Genomic DNA, 27640 nt, shown 5'->3' on the forward strand with positions numbered 1-27640 from the left:
CTTAGATGAACTCTTGTCAGACGCCAGCCTTCTGGAAAAGGCACAACCTTTCCTGAGCGACGGCACCCCGGAAGAGGGACTTTGGCCAACCCTGGAAGAACCCCTCAGTGATGACGAATTCCAGGCCCTCCTGGACATGCTGCCAGGCTCACCAGGGCCTCAGGAAAGCCTTTGGTCGAGCCCAATTCAGGCCTCTTTCCCTGGGATGCCGAGCCACGGCTGAGAACAAAGGGCGAGGAACCAGCCACACTCCTAGGGCTCGGCAGCAAGGGCAAGGCGCCCAGACTGCCGGCGCCACTGCGTGGCCTCCCTCAGCCCTGCCGTGCTCCCCGGGCGCTCTCAGGACGCACGGGCACTAGCAGGGGCATCCTCCCTGATGTCGGAAGGGATGCTAGCATGCCAACCAGCAAGAGGATGGCCCAAGTCCTCTTGCCTTAGAGGTCGATTTGCGGGTTCTCTCTGACATTTCCTTGATCCAATAAAGCTGGCTTTGAACTCAACGCAAAGTCTTTGGCTCTGTTTTGGTCCCCTTGTAGTCTGTGCCCCAGCATCCATGCCACTCCTCAGAGATTCACCGTGTCCCCGTTTGCCTGGGACTGAATGGGAAGGGGGTCGGTGGCCCTTGATAAGAACCCAGCTTCTGCTTTCAGGCTAGATTCTCTTGGAATCCCTACAACAATGAACCACCATCACTGGGATTGTGGGAGCAAGAGAGCTTCCATTAGGGCCAGTACAGGGGAGCACCGTTGCACAACTCTCCTAGCACTTTTCTTGGTTCCCAGATTATAGACAGATTATTCTCAGCAGGGCTCCAATTAACCAAGGTGCTGGGGATATCAGGCAGGCAATCAATCTCTCTCTCCCCCTCACGCCCTCCATCCCTACCTCCCTCTCTCACGTGTCTCCTTCTGCCTCTCTCTTGTTCTCTCTCTCTCTCTCCCTTTCTTATGGTCTCTTGGCCACAAACACTTACAGCGCACACACACCCACACAAACACACAAGCATCGTTTGAACCAAGTGCTGGTAGAATTAGACTCATCCCCAATTGTTGCTGAAGAAGCTCGCAGTCTCCATCTCAGTGCACATGGCTGAGTCTCATGAACAAGGGTGGCAAAAGAGTACACTAAAGACGGCCCATTAGGTGTTTGGGGTTTCCATGTTTCAAGGGTCTAGGGCCTAGGCTCAGCTCAAATGTCAGATGGGTTTGTATGTTGCAGCCAAATATTCCTTCCTAGCACAGCTCTGCCACCATTCTCTAGGCAGCTTTGGAATTCCCCTTCTCCTTCTCTTCCTCCTCCTCCTCCTGCTTGCCCTCGACTCCCCCTCCCCTCCCCCTTCCCGCTCCCCTCCCCCACACCCCACCCCTCCCCTTCCCCCTCCCAATCCCCCTCCCTTCCCTCTCCTCCTCCCCAGGTATTCGATTTTTGAAAACACACCCTCGCTTCCCATCTCTGTCCTACTGGGTCCATCTTGGCTGAGGCGGGGCTACCGTTGCACTCCCCAACGTGATTTGAGTTGTCTGTCTCTTCTCCCAAGTGCTGGTGCCGGGCCCTCCTTTTCAGCTCTGGTTTCTTGCCTGACTTTCCCGGACTCGCGCCGTCCAGAGAAGGAATGATCGTCTACAGATAGCCTGGTTCCATGTCTTTTCACCATCAAACGATTTGGCCTTGCTTCCCCTTGGGCGGCTTCGGCTGGGAAGTTCACTTAGGAATGCATTCCGTCCGTTTGCGTGGGCCGGATTCCCGACGGCGGAGCACCCGATGCCGTTGGGCATGCGTCCTTGGGGCTGCTGGAGAGCTTCTGACCTGGGTTGACCTGGGAGATGGCCCCAGGCGAGTGAGGGCTGCTCCCCGCTCCCCGCTCCCCTCCCCCTCCCGCTCTTCCCCAACCACTCTCCCTCTTCTCCCCTCCCCCACCCACTGTTGCAAGGTGCACTCGGCCTGGCTTCCCAGGGAGACAGGCTTGCCAAGAGAATTGCTTGGACGTAGCCAGGTGTAGCTGCCACGTTTTGGCCTCGATGGACTTTAGGGGACCGGACCCTAATCAGGCCTCCCTGGAAAGGCTTTGAAGATGCTGGCAGACAGGAGGGGCAACTAGCCATGTTGGATTCGCCCAGGACAAGCCTCGCACGTCGAAGCCGCCTCATGTGGCCCACCTAGTGTGGTAGTGGGGTCTGCCCCTGTCTTCTGGCACTCCCTGGCCCGTGAGGAAGGGGGCGGGCTTCACATGACAGCTGGAAAAGCTTCCAAAGTTTGTGACCAAAGAGCATGACCCGTGTGTCGAATCCTGTGTCCGTCGGCGCATTCAGCCTTCCTATTGGAATGAGCGGGACCTCAGCCTCCAGTCAAGGAAATGCCTCAGGCCTGGAATGCAATGAGGTCCAGGAGATGCCGAGGGAAGTGGGAAGTAGACACCGGGAAGCTAGGCCCTCCACACTGGAAAGAACAGAGGGGCCAAGCCTTGTCACCACGAACCCAGGGCCGGGGAACGCCAGGGAGAGCAAACACTGTGTGGAACGGGAAAACGTGGGAAAACCAGAGAGCCCTGGAGTCCATTCAGCCCGGGGAACGGAGGATGCCAGGCTTCCAAATAAAGGTCCTTGCTGGCCTCTGGATTGGCCTTTTAGTCCAAGTCCCCTAACGTGGAAACATGGGAAATGGGAAGACTTCAACGTTCTCAAGGGGGAAGGGGGGGCTGGGATCCCGAGGCAGCGATTTCCATAAATAGGGGCGGGGCGTGCCCGATCCCTTGATAAGGCCCGTGCTCCCGGGAACTCAGCATTTGGCCAGCAGCCTCTGTGCCGGACGGGTGTCTCTCCGGCCATGGATGACTCACGCACGTCCTACGGTAAGTGGACATCAGCACCTGGGCTCTCCTGCTGGCTCATCTGAAATTTTTTCCTGCCCTCTCAGGGGTGTGGACGAGGGGAGAAATGGCCCCCTGAGACTGCAGGGAAGGCTTTGGCTGGGCTCTGTTTAAGGAAGCCATTGGACCAAATGATTGAGTGTGGCTTGGGTAGGTTTGTTTTTCCTTTCATTGATCTCTTTGGCCCCGTTGAAATGGACATGGGAGCGGTAGCCCTGTGGCCCACCCACAGCTCCTCTCTCACAAGTCCTGACGTGCAGCTGCACAGAAAGCTGCATCCGTTGTCCAAGGCTTCCGACTGCAAGCAGCGCATTTCTAGTGGACCACGTTTGGACATTTGAGTTGGTGTCGTTGGTTCTTTCTCATGGTGGTTTAGCAGCTCTCTGTTGGCTTGAGTTCCATGGGAAAGGGTCCGTTTGTCTGCTGTCCCAGGAAACAGTCCACACGCAGAATTCCCAAGAAGCACGGCAGGGGCATAGGTTCCCTTGCCAGCAAACTCAACACTAGGGCTTGGGAGGCACTGATCCCAGAAGCCCTTGAATTGCCTCCCACTCGACTGCAAAGTAGGGAGTGGGGCCTGGGGGCAGGGGCGCCTGGGGGCACATGTGGGGGTGGGGCTTTCTGAAGGGAAAACCCCCAAGGCCAGGCTACCGTGTGCTCCATGACTTCTGTCCGAAGAAATCTCACTGGAGCAGGCAAGCAGAAAGGGTGCTTGTGAAGGAAGCGTCACTTGGGGTGCACAAGCCATGCCTTGCATCCTTCCAGGCAGACACCTTGACACCCTAGTTTGGCACCTGACAGTGGCTAGCGGGGAATTCCTTTCTCAGGAGGGCTGATGTTCTAGTGTTTGAATCCACTTCAGGAAGTCCAAGTCGTCCCGAAGCCCGGGACGTGCCCGATACCACGTCGGGCTTTCCACAGAATGTGTGAAACAAGTACAGTCCTATTCCTCTGCATCACAAAGAACAAGTGTCCACTAGGACAGGGCTCCATCACTCCAAGCTTTCCACAGGGAAAGAATTGCATGTACGCAGCCAGTCCACATGACACGTTGACGTCCAGGATGGGGTGCTCCTCCTCTGTGGTGTCCCAGCCCGGGCACCGTCAGAATCAGGGTCGGGGCACGAGGGCCGCAGTGTGGGTATCCGACACCACCTACCCACATGTGGCCGTGCTTGGCTTGATTTTCAGAAAGTTCAAGCAGGTGTGCCATGGATGTGTGGGGAGCCGCAAGGCGGGCTCTTCTAGCTGGCCTAAAGTTCGAGGTCCATCCTGCCAGGGGCCATCCAGACATTCCACGGCTGGCAGCCGGCGGCCACGTCCCCTGGGTGGGAACATCTTCCACCCATTTGGAACGTGAGCCTGTTGTCCTAGGCCTTCCCAGCTGGTTGCTTCGTAGCTCTGTGGGCTGCCGCTGAGTGGGGGGTAGATCCCAAGAGCATGAATCATCTCATCTCTGCTGCTTGGCCTAGATGGAAGGCCCAGGGTCTCCCCTTCAGAAGGGCTTTGCGTGTGCTTCTGTTAGATAGAAAGGGACGTTCATCTGTGCACTTGGGTCTACTCCCCCCGGCTTCCCGGACACAAACGGCAGGCTGGCATGACCCCACCCGTCACCACCCCGCACCACCGTTGGTGCAGCTGAACGGATTCCATATCAGACGTTTCCCCCTCTTGTCTTTGGCAGGCCCACGCCCAAGTGGACAGCGGAGAAGGAGGCTGGTTTTGAAGCTCAGTCAGAAGGACGCTCTGCAAGCCCTCTTTCAACAGAACCCCTACCCTGGCATCAAGGCCCGAGAAAGCCTGGCCCGAGACCTGGGCATTCCCGAAAGCAGAATTCAGGTAAGTCTCAGTCTCTGAATTCCTCCTCTCTCGGGGTCCGTGTCCGGACGCCCCCACCCCGGGCCGAGCCGTGTGAAGTCCCACTTCCAGATCGGGAAGCTGTCTGCCGAGGCTTAGCCTGGCTTTTTCTCTCGTGGGTTGGGAGGGACCCAAAGATAAGCCAGCCAGCATCAAGGAAAAGGGGGGTCCTCTAATGAGCGTCTGTGCTGAAGGGTTTGTACGTGGCTTCCGAGCAAATATGCATTGGCTACAGACACTTGATGGTGGAGGGCACGCTAGGGAGAGGCCCAGTCTCCTCCCCTTTGTGCTCCTGGTCTGGGTGCTTGAGGCAAGCCTGGACTCCACTCCCGAGAAGGAATGGCTGTCCCTTGGGAGAATAGGGCCAGGGGGTGCTGAGTGGCCCTGGGTCCTATGCCAACGGGTGATCAGGAATCCAAGCCCAGAGAACGAGGGTGCGTGAGGCTGCTTGTGCCAGGGAGTCCGGTCCTTTGTGGCTCACCTCCGAGACACTAAAGTTGCTCAAGGCGTCCTGTCTGGTCAGCCGGGAGAGGAGTCCTGAAAGGGGAGAACTGCAGGAGCAGGAGCACAGTGCCTGCCTCCTTTCAAGGGGCACTAAGACGCGTAGGCTTCCCTTACTGAACTGACTGGCAGGTTCAACAAACTGCCCACCCAGCCCCATCAGAGATGCCTAAAAATGCAAACACACACGCCAACACTCTCACCGACACCATAACTACCCCGATGGCCACATCTTCACTATCCCAAACCCCATCCCCCCGCCACCCGGTCATCCCCAAGCCTCACCCGACCTCACCCGACCTCACTCCACTGCACCCTACCCTTCTCCACGTCACTCCACTCCACTCCACTCCATCCACACCTAACTCTGCACTTGTTTCTTGGGGAACGAGGAAGGCAACATGTGGCTTCACAGTTGAAGACAGTGACACCGATTTCAAAGGTGGGGATCGGGTACCTAAGGGCCTCCAGACCTGGAAGTGGCAGGACCTTGTGCTCCTAAGAGCTCCCTGGCAAGGAGTCACTTCCAGGCAGCATGGGGTTTTCAGGAGGTCGCCCGCGTTCAGTGAATTTTGGACAAGAGCACTCACCTATGTGTGGTGTGTTAGGAAAGGGTGCTGTCCATGGGGCTACAAGGGAGAACAGAGGAACATTCCTCGGGCACTGAGCATGGCCAAAAAGGAGGCACAAAGACTCAGAGGGAGCAAGTGAGAGAAACAAGAGAGAGAAATGGACACAGGGACAGAGACAGGGACTGAGAGAAAGGAAAAGAGCAACAGGCAGAAACAGGTAGACTGATAGGAGCGGAGAGTGAGGCTACCAGGCCAACAGGGACCGTGGCAGGTTTGACAAGAATGGAAAATGTCAAGAGAGTCAGAGAGCTAACCAGAGGGAGAAAGAAACGGAGAGAGAGAGAGAGATGATCAGAGAGAGTGGGTCGGGGGAGGAAATGAGGGAAAGTGAGAGGAGGAGAGAGAGAGAGAATATTAGCAAGCTCCTTCAGACTGACTTTGGGAAAGGAAACACAGTCTCCTGCCTCACGGGTTTTAGTCTTTGGATTCCAGAGGGAGGATGGCAGGGGAAATGCTGATTTTCTTCCGTGCGGATTGTGTTTTCTGGAATCCTGTGCAGTTCTTCCGAGGTGAAAGCCATAATCTGTGGCGAGTTCAGTCCCTTTGGGGGCTAAATCCTTCCCCTGGGGGCACATGGAGTCTACAGTTTGTCCATTCCTTGGCTTGTCTGTTTGTTATCTTGTGAATCACTGTGATAGCTCTTGAGATCTATCCCTAAGCATTTGAGTGACAAGGGTTTTTCTCCTTCTACTTAGGTTTGGTTCCAAAACCAACGAAGAAGAAGCCTAAGGCAGAGGCGTCCGCCATCGGAGAACATCTTACCAGACGGGCAATCGCATCCAATGCACGAGCCTCAGGCTCTGACTCAAGGTGAGTCCCTGGCTTTCCAAAGGCATTTTCCCAGAAGGGTTCCTGGAGACAGATTCATCTCTGAACGTGGGTGACAAGGAGTCAGCAGAGAAGCCTTAGGAGAGGAAACAAGCCTACCTGGCCCTTGCCCTGCTAGCGCTCAAACCATGAGCATCGTGGCCCTGTGTGGAGGGTGGGGTCTTGCATGGCCAGGAAGGCTTTAAATCCTCTAGTCCTGAAACAGTCCGAAGTGCAGAATTCCCTTCTCTTATCAACTCACAAAATTTTCCTTGGGCTCCTTTGGTCTTTAAGCAAGATTTGTTCCAGCATTGTCCCATCAGGGCTTCAGAACACTCCAGAAAACATGCTGGGAAAACAACCAAACAGCAAACTAGAGAAACAAGCAAACAAACATTCAAGCAATAAATAAAGTTTTAAAAGTGAATAATTAAAATGAAAAATGGAAACGGTGAGAGTGTGTGTGTGTGTGTGTGTGTGTGTGTGGCTGTGTCTGTGTGGGTGTGTCTGTGTGGATGTGTCTGTGTGGGTGGGGGAATGCATTGTGCCTGTGTATACTTATACATACACATGATAATACACTATAGACATCGAGATAGATATATGTATATAAATATATATGTGTCTAGATAATCTATCTAACTCTCAATTTATATTCTATCTATCGATCTATCATCTATCTATGTAAATCTATACCTACCTATCTCTCAATCTATCTCTCTCTCTCTGTACCTATCATCTATTTATCTATTTATCTATCTATCCATCTATCTATCTATCTATCTATCTATCTATCTATCTATCTATCTATCTACCTATCTGTCCCTCTATCTCTCTATCTACCTACCTATCTTTCTGATGTGCCATTTCCTACATACGGCAGATTTTGTGTGCCCTGAATGTGAAGTGGGCTTCATTGTCCTCTCTTCTTTGTTTGCGCTCCTTTAGATCGCCGCCCAAAGGAGGCCGGGAGAAAGCGCACATTCATCTCACCCTCTCAAACAAGGATCCTCGTGCAAGCCTTTGAGAGGGACCGCTTTCCTGGCATTGCAACCAGGGAAGAATTGGCTCGTCAAACGGGACTTCCCGAACCTCGGATCCAGGTAAGGTCTCAGCAGGTGGAAGACGGTTTGTCCCAAGGCGGGAGGGCCGTTTTCCTCCCGCGCTGGTGCTGGATTTACGTAGGCACTTCAGATGGTTTTGGAGGTGTGGGTGGGTCATTGGGGGGTTGGGGAGAGGGATGGGGTGGGTAAGTCTCCCCAGAGGCATTCACTCCGGTGCCTGACCTGAAGGCATCCATTTCCTGAAGGGGACGGGGCAGAGGAGGTGCCAGACAGCCTGGGAGGGGTCCTGACATTCTAGCCAGTCGGCGAGGGATCTCTCATGGAAGCCAGGCTTCCAGTGTGGCCCTGAGTTTGCCCCTCATTTTGCAAGGACCTGGGGACCGGCAAAGGTCACATCACCCCGGGTCAAGGCCTAGCCGAAGGCAGTGTTTTTGCCCGGAGCCTGTCAGACCAGGGGTGCTGGCATGGCGGTTGCAAGGCGACTTGGAAGATCTTGCTCCTCATGAACCTGTCTCCCTTTCTCTCATCTTGCCTAGATATGGTTTCAGAACCGGAGAGCTCGGCACCCGGAGCAGAGCAGTGGGGCGCCTGCCAAGGCCCGGGCAGAAGACCCCGATGCCAGACCAGCCCCGACTGTCCCATCGGACCAAAGGCCCCCGCCCAACATCCACCACGGCGCTCATCAATTGCCTCCAACTGATCCACTGGACAGCTTCCGGTCCCTTGCCGCGGCAGCCCCTCCTCTGTCCCCCAGCTTCTTTGTGCCTTGTGCTCCCCCTGGTGGCTGGGTGGGCCAGCCACTGATGCTCCTGGTGCTCCAGCCCACCCCGGCTTGGCAGGGAGTTGAGAACCCTCCACATCTGGGAACAGACCCAAGCGGCACCACAGCAGGGCCGAGTCCAGGAGGGGGTCTTGAACCCGTGCATGCGGCACTCACGCCCTCTGCCCACGGAAGGCCCTGCCCGCACCACAGCCTGCACCCTGGCGCGGCAGCACCCCCTCAGCCTGTCCCCCGCAGCGGTCCTCCACAGACCGGGCAGCATCCGGCTCAGCCATGCAGCCCCCACGCGGCAGTTCTGCAGCCCGAACAGGCCGAGACACACCTGTGGCAGCAGCAGGCCCCATCGGATCAACTCCCGTCTCCTCCGCTCCACCCGCAGCCCCAGCCCTCAGGCGCCACAGGCTCAGGGAGCCTCTTAGATGAACTCTTGTCAGACGCCAGCCTTCTGGAAAAGGCACAACCTTTCCTGAGCGACGGCACCCCGGAAGAGGGACTTTGGCCAACCCTGGAAGAACCCCTCAGTGATGACGAATTCCAGGCCCTCCTGGACATGCTGCCAGGCTCACCAGGGCCTCAGGAAAGCCTTTGGTCGAGCCCAATTCAGGCCTCTTTCCCTGGGATGCCGAGCCACGGCTGAGAACAAAGGGCGAGGAACCAGCCACACTCCTAGGGCTCGGCAGCAAGGGCAAGGCGCCCAGACTGCCGGCGCCACTGCGTGGCCTCCCTCAGCCCTGCCGTGCTCCCCGGGCGCTCTCAGGACGCACGGGCACTAGCAGGGGCATCCTCCCTGATGTCGGAAGGGATGCTAGCATGCCAACCAGCAAGAGGATGGCCCAAGTCCTCTTGCCTTAGAGGTCGATTTGCGGGTTCTCTCTGACATTTCCTTGATCCAATAAAGCTGGCTTTGAACTCAACGCAAAGTCTTTGGCTCTGTTTTGGTCCCCTTGTAGTCTGTGCCCCAGCATCCATGCCACTCCTCAGAGATTCACCGTGTCCCCGTTTGCCTGGGACTGAATGGGAAGGGGGTCGGTGGCCCTTGATAAGAACCCAGCTTCTGCTTTCAGGCTAGATTCTCTTGGAATCCCTACAACAATGAACCACCATCACTGGGATTGTGGGAGCAAGAGAGCTTCCATTAGGGCCAGTACAGGGGAGCACCGTTGCACAACTCTCCTAGCACTTTTCTTGGTTCCCAGATTATAGACAGATTATTCTCAGCAGGGCTCCAATTAACCAAGGTGCTGGGGATATCAGGCAGGCAATCAATCTCTCTCTCCCCCTCACGCCCTCCATCCCTACCTCCCTCTCTCACGTGTCTCCTTCTGCCTCTCTCTTGTTCTCTCTCTCTCTCTCCCTTTCTTATGGTCTCTTGGCCACAAACACTTACAGCGCACACACACCCACACAAACACACAAGCATCGTTTGAACCAAGTGCTGGTAGAATTAGACTCATCCCCAATTGTTGCTGAAGAAGCTCGCAGTCTCCATCTCAGTGCACATGGCTGAGTCTCATGAACAAGGGTGGCAAAAGAGTACACTAAAGACGGCCCATTAGGTGTTTGGGGTTTCCATGTTTCAAGGGTCTAGGGCCTAGGCTCAGCTCAAATGTCAGATGGGTTTGTATGTTGCAGCCAAATATTCCTTCCTAGCACAGCTCTGCCACCATTCTCTAGGCAGCTTTGGAATTCCCCTTCTCCTTCTCTTCCTCCTCCTCCTCCTGCTTGCCCTCGACTCCCCCTCCCCTCCCCCTTCCCGCTCCCCTCCCCCACACCCCACCCCTCCCCTTCCCCCTCCCAATCCCCCTCCCTTCCCTCTCCTCCTCCCCAGGTATTCGATTTTTGAAAACACACCCTCGCTTCCCATCTCTGTCCTACTGGGTCCATCTTGGCTGAGGCGGGGCTACCGTTGCACTCCCCAACGTGATTTGAGTTGTCTGTCTCTTCTCCCAAGTGCTGGTGCCGGGCCCTCCTTTTCAGCTCTGGTTTCTTGCCTGACTTTCCCGGACTCGCGCCGTCCAGAGAAGGAATGATGGTCTGCAGGTAGCCTGGTTCCATGTCTTTTCACCATCAAACGATTTGACCTTGCTTCCCCTTGGGCGGCTTCGGCTGGGAAGTTCACTTAGGAATGCATTCCGTCCGTTTGCGTGGGCCGGATTCCCGACGGCGGAGCACCCGATGCCGTTGGGCATGCGTCCTTGGGGCTGCTGGAGAGCTTCTGACCTGGGTTGACCTGGGAGATGGCCCCAGGCGAGTGAGGGCTGCTCCCCGCTCCCCGCTCCCCTCCCCCTCCCGCTCTTCCCCAACCACTCTCCCTCTTCTCCCCTCCCCCACCCACTGTTGCAAGGTGCACTCGGCCTGGCTTCCCAGGGAGACAGGCTTGCCAAGAGAATTGCTTGGACGTAGCCAGGTGTAGCTGCCACGTTTTGGCCTCGATGGACTTTAGGGGACCGGACCCTAATCAGGCCTCCCTGGAAAGGCTTTGAAGATGCTGGCAGACAGGAGGGGCAACTAGCCATGTTGGATTCGCCCAGGACAAGCCTCGCACGTCGAAGCCGCCTCATGTGGCCCACCTAGTGTGGTAGTGGGGTCTGCCCCTGTCTTCTGGCACTCCCTGGCCCGTGAGGAAGGGGGCGGGCTTCACATGACAGCTGGAAAAGCTTCCAAAGTTTGTGACCAAAGAGCATGACCCGTGTGTCGAATCCTGTGTCCGTCGGCGCATTCAGCCTTCCTATTGGAATGAGCGGGACCTCAGCCTCCAGTCAAGGAAATGCCTCAGGCCTGGAATGCAATGAGGTCCAGGAGATGCCGAGGGAAGTGGGAAGTAGACACCGGGAAGCTAGGCCCTCCACACTGGAAAGAACAGAGGGGCCAAGCCTTGTCACCACGAACCCAGGGCCGGGGAACGCCAGGGAGAGCAAACACTGTGTGGAACGGGAAAACGTGGGAAAACCAGAGAGCCCTGGAGTCCATTCAGCCCGGGGAACGGAGGATGCCAGGCTTCCAAATAAAGGTCCTTGCTGGCCTCTGGATTGGCCTTTTAGTCCAAGTCCCCTAACGTGGAAACATGGGAAATGGGAAGACTTCAACGTTCTCAAGGGGGAAGGGGGGGCTGGGATCCCGAGGCAGCGATTTCCATAAATAGGGGCAGGGCGTGCCCGATCCCTTGATAAGGCCCGTGCTCCCGGGAACTCAGCATTTGGCCAGCAGCCTCTGTGCCGGACGGGTGTCTCTCCGGCCATGGATGACTCACGCACGTCCTACGGTAAGTGGACATCAGCACCTGGGCTCTCCTGCTGGCTCATCTGAAATTTTTTCCTGCCCTCTCAGGGGTGTGGACGAGGGGAGAAATGGCCCCCTGAGACTGCAGGGAAGGCTTTGGCTGGGCTCTGTTTAAGGAAGCCATTGGACCAAATGATTGAGTGTGGCTTGGGTAGGTTTGTTTTTCCTTTCATTGATCTCTTTGGCCCCGTTGAAATGGACATGGGAGCGGTAGCCCTGTGGCCCACCCACAGCTCCTCTCTCACAAGTCCTGACGTGCAGCTGCACAGAAAGCTGCATCCGTTGTCCAAGGCTTCCGACTGCAAGCAGCGCATTTCTAGTGGACCACGTTTGGACATTTGAGTTGGTGTCGTTGGTTCTTTCTCATGGTGGTTTAGCAGCTCTCTGTTGGCTTGAGTTCCATGGGAAAGGGTCCGTTTGTCTGCTGTCCCAGGAAACAGTCCACACGCAGAATTCCCAAGAAGCACGGCAGGGGCATAGGTTCCCTTGCCAGCAAACTCAACACTAGGGCTTGGGAGGCACTGATCCCAGAAGCCCTTGAATTGCCTCCCACTCGACTGCAAAGTAGGGAGTGGGGCCTGGGGGCAGGGGCGCCTGGGGGCACATGTGGGGGTGGGGCTTTCTGAAGGGAAAACCCCCAAGGCCAGGCTACCGTGTGCTCCATGACTTCTGTCCGAAGAAATCTCACTGGAGCAGGCAAGCAGAAAGGGTGCTTGTGAAGGAAGCGTCACTTGGGGTGCACAAGCCATGCCTTGCATCCTTCCAGGCAGACACCTTGACACCCTAGTTTGGCACCTGACAGTGGCTAGCGGGGAATTCCTTTCTCAGGAGGGCTGATGTTCTAGTGTTTGAATCCACTTCAGGAAGTCCAAGTCGTCCCGAAGCCCGGGACGTGCCCGATACCACGTCGGGCTTTCCACAGAATGTGTGAAACAAGTACAGTCCTATTCCTCTGCATCACAAAGAACAAGTGTCCACTAGGACAGGGCTCCATCACTCCAAGCTTTCCACAGGGAAAGAATTGCATGTACGCAGCCAGTCCACATGACACGTTGACGTCCAGGATGGGGTGCTCCTCCTCTGTGGTGTCCCAGCCCGGGCACCGTCAGAATCAGGGTCGGGGCACGAGGGCCGCAGTGTGGGTATCCGACACCACCTACCCACATGTGGCCGTGCTTGGCTTGATTTTCAGGAAGTTCAAGCAGGTGTGCCATGGATGTGTGGGGAGCCGCAAGGCGGGCTCTTCTAGCTGGCCTAAAGTTCGAGGTCCATCCTGCCAGGGGCCATCCAGACATTCCACGGCTGGCAGCCGGCGGCCGCGTCCCCTAGGTGGGAACATCTTCCACCCATTTGGAACGTGAGCCTGTTGTCCTAGGCCTTCCCAGCTGGTTGCTTCGTAGCTCTGTGGGCTGCCGCTGAGTGGGGGGTAGATCCCAAGAGCATGAATCATCTCATCTCTGCTGCTTGGCCTAGATGGAAGGCCCAGGGTCTCCCCTTCAGAAGGGCTTTGCGTGTGCTTCTGTTAGATAGAAAGGGACGTTCATCTGTGCACTTGGGTCTACTCCCCCCGGCTTCCCGGACACAAACGGCAGGCTGGCATGACCCCACCCGTCACCACCCCGCACCACCGTTGGTGCAGCTGAACGGATTCCATATCAGACGTTTCCCCCTCTTGTCTTTGGCAGGCCCACGCCCAAGTGGACAGCGGAGAAGGAGGCTGGTTTTGAAGCTCAGTCAGAAGGACGCTCTGCAAGCCCTCTTTCAACAGAACCCCTACCCTGGCATCAAGGCCCGAGAAAGCCTGGCCCGAGACCTGGGCATTCCCGAAAGCAGAATTCAGGTAAGTCTCAGTCTCTGAATTCCTCCTCTCTCGGGGTCCGTGTCCGGACGCCCCCACCCCGGGCCGAGCCGTGTGAAGTCCCACTTCCAGATCGGGAAGCTGTCTGCCGAGGCTTAGCCTGGCTTTTTCTCTCGTGGGTTGGGAGGGACCCAAAGATAAGCCAGCCAGCATCAAGGAAAAGGGGGGTCCTCTAATGAGCGTCTGTGCTGAAGGGTTTGTACGTGGCTTCCGAGCAAATATGCATTGGCTACAGACACTTGATGGTGGAGGGCACGCTAGGGAGAGGCCCAGTCTCCTCCCCTTTGTGCTCCTGGTCTGGGTGCTTGAGGCAAGCCTGGACTCCACTCCCGAGAAGGAATGGCTGTCCCTTGGGAGAATAGGGCCAGGGGGTGCTGAGTGGCCCTGGGTCCTATGCCAACGGGTGATCAGGAATCCAAGCCCAGAGAACGAGGGTGCGTGAGGCTGCTTGTGCCAGGGAGTCCGGTCCTTTGTGGCTCACCTCCGAGACACTAAAGTTGCTCAAGGCGTCCTGTCTGGTCAGCCGGGAGAGGAGTCCTGAAAGGGGAGAACTGCAGGAGCAGGAGCACAGTGCCTGCCTCCTTTCAAGGGGCACTAAGACGCGTAGGCTTCCCTTACTGAACTGACTGGCAGGTTCAACAAACTGCCCACCCAGCCCCATCAGAGATGCCTAAAAATGCAAACACACACGCCAACACTCTCACCGACACCATAACTACCCCGATGGCCACATCTTCACTATCCCAAACCCCATCCCCCCGCCACCCGGTCATCCCCAAGCCTCACCCGACCTCACCCGACCTCACTCCACTGCACCCTACCCTTCTCCACGTCACTCCACTCCACTCCACTCCATCCACACCTAACTCTGCACTTGTTTCTTGGGGAACGAGGAAGGCAACATGTGGCTTCACAGTTGAAGACAGTGACACCGATTTCAAAGGTGGGGATCGGGTACCTAAGGGCCTCCAGACCTGGAAGTGGCAGGACCTTGTGCTCCTAAGAGCTCCCTGGCAAGGAGTCACTTCCAGGCAGCATGGGGTTTTCAGGAGGTCGCCCGCGTTCAGTGAATTTTGGACAAGAGCACTCACCTATGTGTGGTGTGTTAGGAAAGGGTGCTGTCCATGGGGCTACAAGGGAGAACAGAGGAACATTCCTCGGGCACTGAGCATGGCCAAAAAGGAGGCACAAAGACTCAGAGGGAGCAAGTGAGAGAAACAAGAGAGAGAAATGGACACAGGGACAGAGACAGGGACTGAGAGAAAGGAAAAGAGCAACAGGCAGAAACAGGTAGACGGACAGAATCGGAGAGTGAGACTACCAGGCCAACAGGGACCGTGGCAGGTTTGACAAGAATGGAAAATGTCAAGAGAGTCAGAGAGCTAACCAGAGGGAGAAAGAAACGGAGAGAGAGAGAGAGATGATCAGAGAGAGTGGGTCGGGGGAGGAAATGAGGGAAAGTGAGAGGAGGAGAGAGAGAGAGAATATTAGCAAGCTCCTTCAGACTGACTTTGGGAAAGGAAACACAGTCTCCTGCCTCACGGGTTTTAGTCTTTGGATTCCAGAGGGAGGATGGCAGGGGAAATGCTGATTTTCTTCCGTGCGGATTGTGTTTTCTGGAATCCTGTGCAGTTCTTCCGAGGTGAAAGCCATAATCTGTGGCGAGTTCAGTCCCTTTGGGGGCTAAATCCTTCCCCTGGGGGCACATGGAGTCTACAGTTTGTCCATTCCTTGGCTTGTCTGTTTGTTATCTTGTGAATCACTGTGATAGCTCTTGAGATCTATCCCTAAGCATTTGAGTGACAAGGGTTTTTCTCCTTCTACTTAGGTTTGGTTCCAAAACCAACGAAGAAGAAGCCTAAGGCAGAGCCGTCCGCCATCGGAGAACATCTTACCAGACGGGCAATCGCATCCAATGCACGAGCCTCAGGCTCTGACTCAAGGTGAGTCCCTGGCTTTCCAAAGGCATTTTCCCAGAAGGGTTCCTGGAGACAGATTCATCTCTGAACGTGGGTGGCAAGGAGTCAGCAGAGAAGCCTTAGGAGAGGAAACAAGCCTACCTGGCCCTTGCCCTGCTAGCGCTCAAACCATGAGCATCGTGGCCCTGTGTGGAGGGTGGGGTCTTGCATGGCCAGGAAGGCTTTAAATCCTCTAGTCCTGAAACAGTCCGAAGTGCAGAATTCCCTACTCTTATCAACTCACAAAATTTTCCTTGGGCTCCTTTGGTCTTTAAGCAAGCTTTGTTCCAGCATTGTCCCATCAGGGCTTCAGAACACTCCAGAAAACATGCTGGGAAAACAACCAAACAGCAAACTAGAGAAACAAGCAAACAAACATTCAAGCAATAAATAAAGTTTTAAAAGTGAATAATTAAAATGAAAAATGGAAACGGTGAGAGTGTGTGTGTGTGTGTGTGTGTGTGTGTGGCTGTGTCTGTGTGGGTGTGTCTGTGTGGATGTGTCTGTGTGGGTGGGGGAATGCATTGTGCCTGTGTATACTTATACATACACATGATAATACACTATAGACATCGAGATAGATATATGTATATAAATATATATGTGTCTAGATAATCTATCTAACTCTCAATTTATATTCTATCTATCGATCTATCATCTATCTATGTAAATCTATACCTACCTATCTCTCAATCTATCTCTCTCTCTCTGTACCTATCATCTATTTATCTATTTATCTATCTATCCATCTATCTATCTATCTATCTATCTATCTATCTATCTATCTATCTATCTACCTATCTGTCCCTCTATCTCTCTATCTACCTACCTATCTTTCTGATGTGCCATTTCCTACATACGGCAGATTTTGTGTGCCCTGAATGTGAAGTGGGCTTCATTGTCCTCTCTTCTTTGTTTGCGCTCCTTTAGATCGCCGCCCAAAGGAGGCCGGGAGAAAGCGCACATTCATCTCACCCTCTCAAACAAGGATCCTCGTGCAAGCCTTTGAGAGGGACCGCTTTCCTGGCATTGCAACCAGGGAAGAATTGGCTCGTCAAACGGGACTTCCCGAACCTCGGATCCAGGTAAGGTCTCAGCAGGTGGAAGACGGTTTGTCCCAAGGCGGGAGGGCCGTTTTCCTCCCGCGCTGGTGCTGGATTTACGTAGGCACTTCAGATGGTTTTGGAGGTGTGGGTGGGTCATTGGGGGGTTGGGGAGAGGGATGGGGTGGGTAAGTCTCCCCAGAGGCATTCACTCCGGTGCCTGACCTGAAGGCATCCATTTCCTGAAGGGGACGGGGCAGAGGAGGTGCCAGACAGCCTGGGAGGGGTCCCGACATTCTAGCCAGTCGGCGAGGGATCTCTCATGGAAGCCAGGCTTCCAGTGTGGCCCTGAGTTTGCCCCTCATTTTGCAAGGACCTGGGGACCGGCAAAGGTCACATCACCCCGGGTCAAGGCCTAGCCGAAGGCAGTGTTTTTGCCCGGAGCCTGTCAGACCAGGGGTGCTGGCATGGCGGTTGCAAGGCGACTTGGAAGATCTTGCTCCTCATGAACCTGTCTCCCTTTCTCTCATCTTGCCTAGATATGGTTTCAGAACCGGAGAGCTCGGCACCCGGAGCAGAGCAGTGGGGCGCCTGCCAAGGCCCGGGCAGAAGACCCCGATGCCAGACCAGCCCCGACTGTCCCATCGGACCAAAGGCCCCCGCCCAACATCCACCACGGCGCTCATCAATTGCCTCCAACTGATCCACTGAACAGCTTCCGGTCCCCTGCCGCGGCAGCCCCTCCTCTGTCCCCCAGCTTCTTTGTGCCTTGTGCTCCCCCTGGTGGCTGGGTGGGCCAGCCACTGATGCTCCTGGTGCTCCAGCCCACCCCGGCTTGGCAGGGAGTTGAGAACCCTCCACATCTGGGAACAGACCCAAGCGGCACCACAGCAGGGCCGAGTCCAGGAGGGGGTCTTGCACCCGTGCACGCGGCACTCACGCCCTCTGCCCACGGAGGGCCCTGCCCGCACCACAGCCTGCACCCTGGCGCGGCAGCACCCCCTCAGCCTGTCCCCCGCAGCGGTCCTCCACAGACCGGGCAGCATCCGGCTCAGCCATGCAGCCCCCACGCGGCAGTTCTGCAGCCCGAACAGGCCGAGACACACCTGTGGCAGCAGCAGGCCCCATCGGATCAACTCCCGTCTCCTCCGCTCCACCCGCAGCCCCAGCCCTCAGGCGCCACAGGCTCAGGGAGCCTCTTAGATGAACTCTTGTCAGACGCCAGCCTTCTGGAAAAGGCACAACCTTTCCTGAGCGACGGCACCCCGGAAGAGGGACTTTGGCCAACCCTGGAAGAACCCCTCAGTGATGACGAATTCCAGGCCCTCCTGGACATGCTGCCAGGCTCACCAGGGCCTCAGGAAAGCCTTTGGTCGAGCCCAATTCAGGCCTCTTTCCCTGGGATGCCGAGCCACGGCTGAGAACAAAGGGCGAGGAACCAGCCACACTCCTAGGGCTCGGCAGCAAGGGCAAGGCGCCCAGACTGCCGGCGCCACTGCGTGGCCTCCCTCAGCCCTGCCGTGCTCCCCGGGCGCTCTCAGGACGCACGGGCACTAGCAGGGGCATCCTCCCTGATGTCGGAAGGGATGCTAGCATGCCAACCAGCAAGAGGATGGCCCAAGTCCTCTTGCCTTAGAGGTCGATTTGCGGGTTCTCTCTGACATTTCCTTGATCCAATAAAGCTGGCTTTGAACTCAACGCAAAGTCTTTGGCTCTGTTTTGGTCCCCTTGTAGTCTGTGCCCCAGCATCCATGCCACTCCTCAGAGATTCACCGTGTCCCCGTTTGCCTGGGACTGAATGGGAAGGGGGTCGGTGGCCCTTGATAAGAACCCAGCTTCTGCTTTCAGGCTAGATTCTCTTGGAATCCCTACAACAATGAACCACCATCACTGGGATTGTGGGAGCAAGAGAGCTTCCATTAGGGCCAGTACAGGGGAGCACCGTTGCACAACTCTCCTAGCACTTTTCTTGGTTCCCAGATTATAGACAGATTATTCTCAGCAGGGCTCCAATTAACCAAGGTGCTGGGGATATCAGGCAGGCAATCAATCTCTCTCTCCCCCTCACGCCCTCCATCCCTACCTCCCTCTCTCACGTGTCTCCTTCTGCCTCTCTCTTGTTCTCTCTCTCTCTCTCCCTTTCTTATGGTCTCTTGGCCACAAACACTTACAGCGCACACACACCCACACAAACACACAAGCATCGTTTGAACCAAGTGCTGGTAGAATTAGACTCATCCCCAATTGTTGCTGAAGAAGCTCGCAGTCTCCATCTCAGTGCACATGGCTGAGTCTCATGAACAAGGGTGGCAAAAGAGTACACTAAAGACGGCCCATTAGGTGTTTGGGGTTTCCATGTTTCAAGGGTCTAGGGCCTAGGCTCAGCTCAAATGTCAGATGGGTTTGTATGTTGCAGCCAAATATTCCTTCCTAGCACAGCTCTGCCACCATCCTCTAGGCAGCTTTGGAATTCCCCTTCTCCTTCTCTTCCTCCTCCTCCTCCTGCTTGCCCTCGACTCCCCCTCCCCTCCCCCTTCCCGCTCCCCTCCCCCACACCCCACCCCTCCCCTTCCCCCTCCCAATCCCCCTCCCTTCCCTCTCCTCCTCCCCAGGTATTCGATTTTTGAAAACACACCCTCGCTTCCCATCTCTGTCCTACTGGGTCCATCTTGGCTGAGGCGGGGCTACCGTTGCACTCCCCAACGTGATTTGAGTTGTCTGTCTCTTCTCCCAAGTGCTGGTGCCAGGCCCTCCTTTTCAGCTCTGGTTTCTTGCCTGACTTTCCCGGACTCGCGCCGTCCAGAGAAGGAATGATCGTCTACAGATAGCCTGGTTCCATGTCTTTTCACCATCAAACGATTTGGCCTTGCTTCCCCTTGGGCGGCTTCGGCTGGGAAGTTCACTTAGGAATGCATTCCGTCCATTTGCGTGGGCCGGATTCCCGACGGCGGAGCACCCGATGCCGTTGGGCATGCGTCCTTGGGGCTGCTGGAGAGCTTCTGACCTGGGTTGACCTGGGAGATGGCCCCAGGCGAGTGAGGGCTGCTCCCCGCTCCCCGCTCCCCTCCCCCTCCCGCTCTTCCCCAACCACTCTCCCTCTTCTCCCCTCCCCCACCCACTGTTGCAAGGTGCACTCGGCCTGGCTTCCCAGGGAGACAGGCTTGCCAAGAGAATTGCTTGGACGTAGCCAGGTGTAGCTGCCACGTTTTGGCCTCGATGGACTTTAGGGGACCGGACCCTAATCAGGCCTCCCTGGAAAGGCTTTGAAGATGCTGGCAGACAGGAGGGGCAACTAGCCATGTTGGATTCGCCCAGGACAAGCCTCGCACGTCGAAGCCGCCTCATGTGGCCCACCTAGTGTGGTAGTGGGGTCTGCCCCTGTCTTCTGGCACTCCCTGGCCCGTGAGGAAGGGGGCGGGCTTCACATGACAGCTGGAAAAGCTTCCAAAGTTTGTGACCAAAGAGCATGACCCGTGTGTCGAATCCTGTGTCTGTCGGCGCATTCAGCCTTCCTATTGGAATGAGCGGGACCTCAGCCTCCAGTCAAGGAAATGCCTCAGGCCTGGAATGCAATGAGGTCCAGGAGATGCCGAGGGAAGTGGGAAGTAGACACCGGGAAGCTAGGCCCTCCACACTGGAAAGAACAGAGGGGCCAAGCCTTGTCACCACGAACCCAGGGCCGGGGAACGCCAGGGAGAGCAAACACTGTGTGGAACGGGAAAACGTGGGAAAACCAGAGAGCCCTGGAGTCCATTCAGCCCGGGGAACGGAGGATGCCAGGCTTCCAAATAAAGGTCCTTGCTGGCCTCTGGATTGGCCTTTTAGTCCAAGTCCCCTAACGTGGAAACATGGGAAATGGGAAGACTTCAACGTTCTCAAGGGGGAAGGGGGGGCTGGGATCCCGAGGCAGCGATTTCCATAAATAGGGGCGGGGCGTGCCCGATCCCTTGATAAGGCCCGTGCTCCCGGGAACTCAGCATTTGGCCAGCAGCCTCTGTGCCGGACGGGTGTCTCTCCGGCCATGGATGACTCACGCACGTCCTACGGTAAGTGGACATCAGCACCTGGGCTCTCCTGCTGGCTCATCTGAAATTTTTTCCTGCCCTCTCAGGGGTGTGGACGAGGGGAGAAATGGCCCCCTGAGACTGCAGGGAAGGCTTTGGCTGGGCTCTGTTTAAGGAAGCCATTGGACCAAATGATTGAGTGTGGCTTGGGTAGGTTTGTTTTTCCTTTCATTGATCTCTTTGGCCCCGTTGAAATGGACATGGGAGCGGTAGCCCTGTGGCCCACCCACAGCTCCTCTCTCACAAGTCCTGACGTGCAGCTGCACAGAAAGCTGCATCCGTTGTCCAAGGCTTCCGACTGCAAGCAGCGCATTTCTAGTGGACCACGTTTGGACATTTGAGTTGGTGTCGTTGGTTCTTTCTCATGGTGGTTTAGCAGCTCTCTGTTGGCTTGAGTTCCATGGGAAAGGGTCCGTTTGTCTGCTGTCCCAGGAAACAGTCCACACGCAGAATTCCCAAGAAGCACGGCAGGGGCATAGGTTCCCTTGCCAGCAAACTCAACACTAGGGCTTGGGAGGCACTGATCCCAGAAGCCCTTGAATTGCCTCCCACTCGACTGCAAAGTAGGGAGTGGGGCCTGGGGGCAGGGGCGCCTGGGGGCACATGTGGGGGTGGGGCTTTCTGAAGGGAAAACCCCCAAGGCCAGGCTACCGTGTGCTCCATGACTTCTGTCCGAAGAAATCTCACTGGAGCAGGCAAGCAGAAAGGGTGCTTGTGAAGGAAGCGTCACTTGGGGTGCACAAGCCATGCCTTGCATCCTTCCAGGCAGACACCTTGACACCCTAGTTTGGCACCTGACAGTGGCTAGCGGGGAATTCCTTTCTCAGGAGGGCTGATGTTCTAGTGTTTGAATCCACTTCAGGAAGTCCAAGTCGTCCCGAAGCCCGGGACGTGCCCGATACCACGTCGGGCTTTCCACAGAATGTGTGAAACAAGTACAGTCCTATTCCTCTGCATCACAAAGAACAAGTGTCCACTAGGACAGGGCTCCATCACTCCAAGCTTTCCACAGGGAAAGAATTGCATGTACGCAGCCAGTCCACATGACACGTTGACGTCCAGGATGGGGTGCTCCTCCTCTGTGGTGTCCCAGCCCGGGCACCGTCAGAATCAGGGTCGGGGCACGAGGGCCGCAGTGTGGGTATCCGACACCACCTACCCACATGTGGCCGTGCTTGGCTTGATTTTCAGGAAGTTCAAGCAGGTGTGCCATGGATGTGTGGGGAGCCGCAAGGCGGGCTCTTCTAGCTGGCCTAAAGTTCGAGGTCCATCCTGCCAGGGGCCATCCAGACATTCCACGGCTGGCAGCCGGCGGCCGCGTCCCCTAGGTGGGAACATCTTCCACCCATTTGGAACGTGAGCCTGTTGTCCTAGGCCTTCCCAGCTGGTTGCTTCGTAGCTCTGTGGGCTGCCGCTGAGTGGGGGGTAGATCCCAAGAGCATGAATCATCTCATCTCTGCTGCTTGGCCTAGATGGAAGGCCCAGGGTCTCCCCTTCAGAAGGGCTTTGCGTGTGCTTCTGTTAGATAGAAAGGGACGTTCATCTGTGCACTTGGGTCTACTCCCCCCGGCTTCCCGGACACAAACGGCAGGCTGGCATGACCCCACCCGTCACCACCCCGCACCACCGTTGGTGCAGCTGAACGGATTCCATATCAGACGTTTCCCCCTCTTGTCTTTGGCAGGCCCACGCCCAAGTGGACAGCGGAGAAGGAGGCTGGTTTTGAAGCTCAGTCAGAAGGACGCTCTGCAAGCCCTCTTTCAACAGAACCCCTACCCTGGCATCAAGGCCCGAGAAAGCCTGGCCCGAGACCTGGGCATTCCCGAAAGCAGAATTCAGGTAAGTCTCAGTCTCTGAATTCCTCCTCTCTCGGGGTCCGTGTCCGGACGCCCCCACCCCGGGCCGAGCCGTGTGAAGTCCCACTTCCAGATCGGGAAGCTGTCTGCCGAGGCTTAGCCTGGCTTTTTCTCTCGTGGGTTGGGAGGGACCCAAAGATAAGCCAGCCAGCATCAAGGAAAAGGGGGGTCCTCTAATGAGCGTCTGTGCTGAAGGGTTTGTACGTGGCTTCCGAGCAAATATGCATTGGCTACAGACACTTGATGGTGGAGGGCACGCTAGGGAGAGGCCCAGTCTCCTCCCCTTTGTGCTCCTGGTCTGGGTGCTTGAGGCAAGCCTGGACTCCACTCCCGAGAAGGAATGGCTGTCCCTTGGGAGAATAGGGCCAGGGGGTGCTGAGTGGCCCTGGGTCCTATGCCAACGGGTGATCAGGAATCCAAGCCCAGAGAACGAGGGTGCATGAGGCTGCTTGTGCCAGGGAGTCCGGTCCTTTGTGGCTCACCTCCGAGACACTAAAGTTGCTCAAGGCGTCCTGTCTGGTCAGCCGGGAGAGGAGTCCTGAAAGGGGAGAACTGCAGGAGCAGGAGCACAGTGCCTGCCTCCTTTCAAGGGGCACTAAGACGCGTAGGCTTCCCTTACTGAACTGACTGGCAGGTTCAACAAACTGCCCACCCAGCCCCATCAGAGATGCCTAAAAATGCAAACACACACGCCAACACTCTCACCGACACCATAACTACCCCGATGGCCACATCTTCACTATCCCAAACCCCATCCCCCCGCCACCCGGTCATCCCCAAGCCTCACCCGACCTCACCCGACCTCACTCCACTGCACCCTACCCTTCTCCACGTCACTCCACTCCACTCCACTCCATCCACACCTAACTCTGCACTTGTTTCTTGGGGAACGAGGAAGGCAACATGTGGCTTCACAGTTGAAGACAGTGACACCGATTTCAAAGGTGGGGATCGGGTACCTAAGGGCCTCCAGACCTGGAAGTGGCAGGACCTTGTGCTCCTAAGAGCTCCCTGGCAAGGAGTCACTTCCAGGCAGCATGGGGTTTTCAGGAGGTCGCCCGCGTTCAGTGAATTTTGGACAAGAGCACTCACCTATGTGTGGTGTGTTAGGAAAGGGTGCTGTCCATGGGGCTACAAGGGAGAACAGAGGAACATTCCTCGGGCACTGAGCATGGCCAAAAAGGAGGCACAAAGACTCAGAGGGAGCAAGTGAGAGAAACAAGAGAGAGAAATGGACACAGGGACAGAGACAGGGACTGAGAGAAAGGAAAAGAGCAACAGGCAGAAACAGGTAGACTGATAGGAGCGGAGAGTGAGGCTACCAGGCCAACAGGGACCGTGGCAGGTTTGACAAGAATGGAAAATGTCAAGAGAGTCAGAGAGCTAACCAGAGGGAGAAAGAAACGGAGAGAGAGAGAGAGATGATCAGAGAGAGTGGGTCGGGGGAGGAAATGAGGGAAAGTGAGAGGAGGAGAGAGAGAGAGAATATTAGCAAGCTCCTTCAGACTGACTTTGGGAAAGGAAACACAGTCTCCTGCCTCACGGGTTTTAGTCTTTGGATTCCAGAGGGAGGATGGCAGGGGAAATGCTGATTTTCTTCCGTGCGGATTGTGTTTTCTGGAATCCTGTGCAGTTCTTCCGAGGTGAAAGCCATAATCTGTGGCGAGTTCAGTCCCTTTGGGGGCTAAATCCTTCCCCTGGGGGCACATGGAGTCTACAGTTTGTCCATTCCTTGGCTTGTCTGTTTGTTATCTTGTGAATCACTGTGATAGCTCTTGAGATCTATCCCTAAGCATTTGAGTGACAAGGGTTTTTCTCCTTCTACTTAGGTTTGGTTCCAAAACCAACGAAGAAGAAGCCTAAGGCAGAGGCGTCCGCCATCGGAGAACATCTTACCAGACGGGCAATCGCATCCAATGCACGAGCCTCAGGCTCTGACTCAAGGTGAGTCCCTGGCTTTCCAAAGGCATTTTCCCAGAAGGGTTCCTGGAGACAGATTCATCTCTGAACGTGGGTGGCAAGGAGTCAGCAGAGAAGCCTTAGGAGAGGAAACAAGCCTACCTGGCCCTTGCCCTGCTAGCGCTCAAACCATGAGCATCGTGGCCCTGTGTGGAGGGTGGGGTCTTGCATGGCCAGGAAGGCTTTAAATCCTCTAGTCCTGAAACAGTCCGAAGTGCAGAATTCCCTACTCTTATCAACTCACAAAATTTTCCTTGGGCTCCTTTGGTCTTTAAGCAAGCTTTGTTCCAGCATTGTCCCATCAGGGCTTCAGAACACTCCAGAAAACATGCTGGGAAAACAACCAAACAGCAAACTAGAGAAACAAGCAAACAAACATTCAAGCAATAAATAAAGTTTTAAAAGTGAATAATTAAAATGAAAAATGGAAACGGTGAGAGTGTGTGTGTGTGTGTGTGTGTGTGTGTGTGTGGCTGTGTCTGTGTGGGTGTGTCTGTGTGGATGTGTCTGTGTGGGTGGGGGAATGCATTGTGCCTGTGTATACTTATACATACACATGATAATACACTATAGACATCGAGATAGATATATGTATATAAATATATATGTGTCTAGATAATCTATCTAACTCTCAATTTATATTCTATCTATCGATCTATCATCTATCTATGTAAATCTATACCTACCTATCTCTCAATCTATCTCTCTCTCTCTGTACCTATCATCTATTTATCTATCTATCTATCTATCTATCTATCTATCTATCTATCTATCTATCTATCTACCTATCTGTCCCTCTATCTCTCTATCTACCTACCTATCTTTCTGATGTGCCATTTCCTACATACGGCAGATTTTGTGTGCCCTGAATGTGAAGTGGTCTTCATTGTCCTCTCTTCTTTGTTTGCGCTCCTTTAGATCGCCGCCCAAAGGAGGCCGGGAGAAAGCGCACATTCATCTCACCCTCTCAAACAAGGATCCTCGTGCAAGCCTTTGAGAGGGACCGCTTTCCTGGCATTGCAACCAGGGAAGAATTGGCTCGTCAAACGGGACTTCCCGAACCTCGGATCCAGGTAAGGTCTCAGCAGGTGGAAGACGGCTTGTCCCAAGGCGGGAGGGCCGTTTTCCTCCCGCGCTGGTGCTGGATATACGTAGGCACTTCAGATGGTTTTGGAGGTGTGGGTGGGTCATTGGGGGGTTGGGGAGAGGGATGGGGTGGGTAAGTCTCCCCAGAGGCATTCACTCCAGTGCCTGACCTGAAGGCATCCATTTCCTGAAGGGGACGGGGCAGAGGAGGTGCCGGACAGCCTGGGAGGGGTCCCGACATTCTAGCCAGTCGGCGAGGGATCTCTCATGGAAGCCAGGCTTCCAGTGTGGCCCTGAGTTTGCCCCTCATTTTGCAAGGACCTGGGGACCGGCAAAGGTCACATCACCCCGGGTCAAGGCCTAGCCGAAGGCAGTGTTTTTGCCCGGAGCCTGTCAGACCAGGGGTGCTGGCATGGCGGTTGCAAGGCGACTTGGAAGATCTTGCTCCTCATGAACCTGTCTCCCTTTCTCTCATCTTGCCTAGATATGGTTTCAGAACCGGAGAGCTCGGCACCCGGAGCAGAGCAGTGGGGCGCCTGCCAAGGCCCGGGCAGAAGACCCCGATGCCAGACCAGCCCCGACTGTCCCATCGGACCAAAGGCCCCCGCCCAACATCCACCACGGCGCTCATCAATTGCCTCCAACTGATCCACTGGACAGCTTCCGGTCCCCTGCCGCGGCAGCCCCTCCTCTGTCCCCCAGCTTCTTTGTGCCTTGTGCTCCCCCTGGTGGCTGGGTGGGCCAGCCACTGATGCTCCTGGTGCTCCAGCCCACCCCGGCTTGGCAGGGAGTTGAGAACCCTCCACATCTGGGAACAGACCCAAGCGGCACCACAGCAGGGCCGAGTCCAGGAGGGGGTCTTGCACCCGTGCACGCGGCACTCACGCCCTCTGCCCACGGAGGGCCCTGCCCGCACCACAGCCTGCACCCTGGCGCGGCAGCACCCCCTCAGCCTGTCCCCCGCAGCGGTCCTCCACAGACCGGGCAGCATCCGGCTCAGCCATGCAGCCCCCACGCGGCAGTTCTGCAGCCCGAACAGGCCGAGACACACCTGTGGCAGCAGCAGGCCCCATCGGATCAACTCCCGTCTCCTCCGCTCCACCCGCAGCCCCAGCCCTCAGGCGCCACAGGCTCAGGGAGCCTCTTAGATGAACTCTTGTCAGACGCCAGCCTTCTGGAAAAGGCACAACCTTTCCTGAGCGACGGCACCCCGGAAGAGGGACTTTGGCCAACCCTGGAAGAACCCCTCAGTGATGACGAATTCCAGGCCCTCCTGGACATGCTGCCAGGCTCACCAGGGCCTCAGGAAAGCCTTTGGTCGAGCCCAATTCAGGCCTCTTTCCCTGGGATGCCGAGCCACGGCTGAGAACAAAGGGCGAGGAACCAGCCACACTCCTAGGGCTCGGCAGCAAGGGCAAGGCGCCCAGACTGCCGGCGCCACTGCGTGGCCTCCCTCAGCCCTGCCGTGCTCCCCGGGCGCTCTCAGGACGCACGGGCACTAGCAGGGGCATCCTCCCTGATGTCGGAAGGGATGCTAGCATGCCAACCAGCAAGAGGATGGCCCAAGTCCTCTTGCCTTAGAGGTCGATTTGCGGGTTCTCTCTGACATTTCCTTGATCCAATAAAGCTGGCTTTGAACTCAACGCAAAGTCTTTGGCTCTGTTTTGGTCCCCTTGTAGTCTGTGCCCCAGCATCCATGCCACTCCTCAGAGATTCACCGTGTCCCCGTTTGCCTGGGACTGAATGGGAAGGGGGTCGGTGGCCCTTGATAAGAACCCAGCTTCTGCTTTCAGGCTAGATTCTCTTGGAATCCCTACAACAATGAACCACCATCACTGGGATTGTGGGAGCAAGAGAGCTTCCATTAGGGCCAGTACAGGGGAGCACCGTTGCACAACTCTCCTAGCACTTTTCTTGGTTCCCAGATTATAGACAGATTATTCTCAGCAGGGCTCCAATTAACCAAGGTGCTGGGGATATCAGGCAGGCAATCAATCTCTCTCTCCCCCTCACGCCCTCCATCCCTACC

The sequence above is a fragment of the Vicugna pacos genome, chromosome 17 (assembly GCF_048564905.1).
Source record: "Vicugna pacos chromosome 17, VicPac4, whole genome shotgun sequence".
Classification (NCBI taxonomy): domain Eukaryota; kingdom Metazoa; phylum Chordata; class Mammalia; order Artiodactyla; family Camelidae; genus Vicugna; species Vicugna pacos.